This window comes from Austrofundulus limnaeus, unplaced genomic scaffold (genome assembly GCF_001266775.1).
Source record: "Austrofundulus limnaeus strain Quisiro unplaced genomic scaffold, Austrofundulus_limnaeus-1.0 Scaffold212, whole genome shotgun sequence".
In the NCBI taxonomy this organism is placed as follows: Eukaryota; Metazoa; Chordata; class Actinopteri; order Cyprinodontiformes; family Rivulidae; genus Austrofundulus; species Austrofundulus limnaeus.
Genome location: NW_013952614.1, coordinates 771182 through 776250, shown reverse-complemented (window position 1 = coordinate 776250; position 5069 = coordinate 771182). Strand labels below are relative to the sequence as shown.

The window sequence follows — 5069 nt, the reverse complement described above, 5'->3', positions numbered from 1 at the left end:
GTTATTATTATTATTATTATTATTATTATTAAGTAATTTAAACACTGTGCAGCAGCAGGGGGATCTGATTCTAGAGTTCCCAGTTTGAAACCCTTTTGGAGCTCTTCAGTGTGACCGGAGTGTGGATAGTTGTTTGTTTTTTGTCGCTGTCTCTGTGATGGTCTGAGATCTGAGCAAAGCTCAAGCTCCCACCCTGACCCTGATTAGGAACAAGGAGGACGGAATGGATGGATTATTTTATAGCAGAAAACACATATTTAAACATAAAACATTATATTTAATCTCTATTAATAACATTTATAATTTTGTGTATTTTGTAAATGTAAAAAATAAAATGATAAAAATGTTCGACAGCTTGTAGGAATGAACACATTTGTAACATTTATTTAAAATACACCTGTTCAAAAAAGTGTAGTCTATTTCTTTAAGAAAATGGTAACTTATTTTCCATTTTTTAAATAAACTTTTACCAGTAAAACATTTAACTTGTGCCCTTTGTGCTCATCATTCCTACTAACTCTTGTAGATACATAAAAAAACATGTAAAGAAATATTTCTCAGATTGTGAAAATAATTTGTTTTCCTACGTTTTAATGCTCTTTTCCCCTCTACACAGAGGTAAACAAACTGTGCTCTAAGGGTTAATTTTCCGAATGGTGGGGGTTGGGGGTAGCCTGGCCCTTGCCTTCCTACGCAGCTCTGCTCAATTCTAGTTTCTCTTCTCTGCTCCGTCTGGGACTTCTCCCATTGAGATGGATTTCACTGGCAGATTTTTAGCCGGGCCAATCAGAGAACAGAACATCAATTTTCTGCGCAGTGTTTGCTTGTAGTTTATTTTACCTGGGCACAAATCTGTTAATCAGCTGTTTGAGAACAAGAAGTACTTTCGAGCAAACAGACAATAACAATTTTTCATCTGTCTTAATGTCTGTTGGTACATCTTAAGGTGGTGAATCTAATCAGACAAATAATTTGGGCAATTCTGCCGAGCCGAGCTATCATCTTTCTCCAAGATCAATTCCATCTGGCCAGCAAAGCCCAGGAACCACAGCCAGCCCACGACCCTCAACAGAACCGCTTGCAGACCGAGTCCAGCTCGCTTAAGGCAAAAGTGTGAGTGCTGATAGAACGGCAATCCTTCATATTGGTCAGGCAGCCAGGAAAGGGCCTGAATAGCCACCGACGCTGTTTGTAGAACACCAGGAGACCACCAAGCCAATCTGTAGAATCCAGTGATCGAATCCAAATATATATCTAGAACAGAGCAGAACAGAGGTCCCACATTTGACATGTCCTCCCATGGAAAAATAAAAACAAATTGTTCCAAAAATTTATTAAGAGACCAACTAACCAAATCCAAGGAGGCTTCAAGCAGCAAAGCAGGGAAGATAAGAGAGGGCAGGAGAGAGGGAAAAATCGTCTTACTCCTCCAAGAGCGGAACAATAAATAAATAAATAAATAAATAAATAAAATAGCACAGGAATAGCACATTATGTGCCACATAAATACGTCCACAATCTTCTACCATTCAGAAGACCAGCTCAGGAGTGAAGATGGATGATGAGAAGGCCACAAGTTGTCAGGAAGGATGATTTGTTCATGTTTGTCAAACCCTCTTCAATCACTTCTGTCCTTTGACTTTAAACAGTCAGCTACTGTTCTATGGTTTGGTAAGCATCCTGATCCATACAGACCTTGTTATTATCACATAACAACTAGGATTACTAACACTGAACAAATCTTTGGAACCAACAAGCAAAAGCAAAAACACATAAAAACAACATGACAAAAAGCTAAAAAATCATTAACTAAAATTAGTTAGATTTAACGCAATGTCCTAGAAAAGATGCCTTAAAGACGACTGTCCTAAAAACATTCCTGAAGTATGTCCACTGTGATGGGAATAAAAAGTGCAAATAGTGTAATTGGTTAAATGGCAAATAATGCGCAAAGCTTTCCACCAGACTGTTTAATCTGCCTTGCAGCTTTTAACAGAATTTTCTAACTCTGTCCTCCAGATTTAAAGTAGCTTGATTCAGGATAAAAGAAAGGCTTGTCTGTCAAATTGTAAAGAGTGATCATGTCCTCACATAATCTGAGCACTAACAGGTTTCAGAAAATCATTTTTTAAATGTTGTTAATTACTATTTGGAGTCAACTTAGTCCACTAACAAAATTAATTTTCATGAAAGTCTGGAAAAATTTCATTGAAACATTGATGGATTAATCACTGGATGTACATCTACAACCTTTTTAGAGCCAACTACTGTAAATAAAGATGGGCATTGCACCTCATTAATTTTAAACTTCAATATGAACTGTAGGCCTCAACCTTGTTTGTTTGCTAGCATCATTTCTAAAGAACCCCTTGCTGATTTAATTAAACTTCCAGAAAGCAAATATTGGGTGTTAATCTGCAACTGATTAACTTTTAGAGCTAATCCAATCCAATTTGGCTGCTGCATTTCATTGGCATTACCTAACACAAACACAGCTATAACCCAGTCAGAAAAAATATATATTGAGATAAAATGTGATGTGGTAGTTGCTGAGAATTACTCACAACGCAAAACACACAAGGTTTGACCACAAACAGCTACAAATCATCACAAGGTTATCTTAACCTAAAACTCTGGCATAAAAAGTGCTGGTGATATTCATCCTTTTAAGAGGTGATAGGCCTTTAGTTAAGATCATTTATTTTTTATGTTTAAAAACACTCACGGTTACAAAAGGCTGTGTGTATCAGCAGTGTTTGATGAAATGTGATGTGTTCTTTTGTACGGGTGACTTCAGAGCCTTGTTTTTAGTACAGGCTATAAAATTTAGTAAGTGCCAAAAATCTTTTGGTGGCAAGCTGTAAATAATGTAGTGGAACAAAGATGTTAAGACTCATCTAGTTTAAATAAGTAATTCATTTACATCCCAATGTTTTGATAATCTGGATCTAAAAAGTAAGCCTACTAACAAAGCCATTAATAAGTAGACAAAGAAAGTTGTTCATACATGATACGATGATGTAGTAATCTGCTTGTACTATCAAATAGCTGTGATGCTTTAATTTAAATAACCTCTTCTCTAAATAACTTTCATTTTTGAATTTATATTCTATATTATATTTTCATCAAACAAAGTCCCGTTTTGGCCTAAAAACCCTAGTAGACATTTCTTCTTCCCATTCTTATGGTTTATAGCTTTTTATTTTGAAAATCTCACAAAATGCCCTTCTGTCCTCAGTAATGAAGATGAATAGAGTTTGTGGTTAACCTCCTTGACTCTCCTGTTATCAGATTTTCAATAGAGAACGTGAATCTCCTCCATTGATTAGGACATAATTGGTTCTAATTGGAAAATGTGTGTTTACCAGTCCGGGAGCTTATAAAGGGGTGGGCAGCCTAGTAAATGATTAAAAGAAAAGCCACGTATTTTGTAATATATTTACTGTTCAATGTTATCATGTCAAACAGACCCATGACATATATGACAAAAAAAGTTTCAAAATATTTCATAAACCTATTTATTGTATAACACCTGTACACTTTTATCTATGAAAGAAAATATATTTGACATATTTAAAGCATTTACAATGCTTCACATTTTTTTCTCCCATGTAAGCAATAAATTTAGGAAAATAAATAAGAAAATGTCATTTTTGTTTTACTAAGACTGCAAGGTTATGTTGTTCTGTTGCACTGAGGACAAAATATAACAAATTCAGAGTCTATTGATCTGTTAAAGAGGTTTTTAGGGTATGATTTATGGTAACTATTATTTGTCAAGCAGCTATTATTTGTAAGTAATGAAGCCAGATTTATGTTGAGTGTGTATGCCTGAGGGAATTAGGAAGATTGATGAATCGGATGTGATGGCACGGCAAAAACTTAAAAAAAAAAAAATATATATATATATTACACTGCTCAAAAAAATAAAGGGAACACTTAAACAACGCACGCTAAGTCCAAGTAAATCAAACTTTTGTGAGGCACATTCAACTCTGTACAGAACAAAGTACTCAATGCAAATATTTCTTTGATTAAGATCAGGAGTTATCGTGCATTGTTCAAGTGTCCCCCTTATTTTTTGAGCAGTAGTGTTCCTTTTATTTTTTTGAGCAGTGTATATACTGTATATATACAGTATATATAAGATATTAATTTGAAACAGGAAATCCCTGGAACATCATCAGCATGAATTATTGATTGGCTGTGAGAATAAGAAAACAACCCACAACAGACATTTTACATTCAGTTTGTTGTCTTTGAAAAGACACAAAATTCCATTTAATAAAAATACCAAAACATCACTATGGAAAATTAATATATTTTAACACACTTCCAGGTCAGTCTGTACCTCTGCCAAATTGGACATTTGTAGCTTCGGTCACTATGTTCTCATACTTTCAAAGTAAAAAAAAAGAAGCCATCTGTAAAAATTATTTTTGTAACCAGCTCTGTCATTTTGTACTCATTTTAACTCCACCTTGTAGCCACCCTGGTGATTGCCAAAATGTTGATGATTTATTCTACTGAAATACACTTTGGAACTTGGAGCCTGCTATAGCTGTGGAGAAGATAAGGCAGTTGAGTTGGGACCGGAAAGCTGCAGGTTTGCTTCTCTGGCATGTAAGTCATGGTATCCCTGAGCAAGACATCTATTGTCTAACTGCTCCCTGGGTAACTAACAGAGCTGCCCACTTGTGTGTGTTCTGTGGAGGATTCAGTGGAGGGGAGGACACTGTTTCGACTACAGGCCATCTTTGACAACACCATGCATCTTCTGCATGTTACCATCACAAGACAGAGGACATTCATTGGTAGGCTACTTTCACAGTGATGCTCCACGAATGGAAAAAAAAAAACTATTGTATTTTACATTAGTGTGTACCTTAACAGAAGAGGAGAGGAACGTGTATGTTTGTGTGTTGCTGGCTGTAACAAGAAACATACACTCACCGGCCACTTTATTAGGTAAACCACGCTAGTAACGGGTTGGACCCCCTTTTGCCTTCAGAACTGCCTCAATTCTTCGTGGCATAGATTCAACAAGGTGCTGGAAGCATTCCTCAGAG

General features: G+C 35.9%; 1 protein-coding gene across 1 annotated transcript in view; it reads right to left on the bottom strand.

The window, feature by feature from the left end:
* phf14 (PHD finger protein 14) overlaps window positions 1-5069 on the bottom strand; it is a gene marked incomplete in the record, with an annotated part of 134438 nt that overhangs the window by 52284 nt on the left and 77085 nt on the right.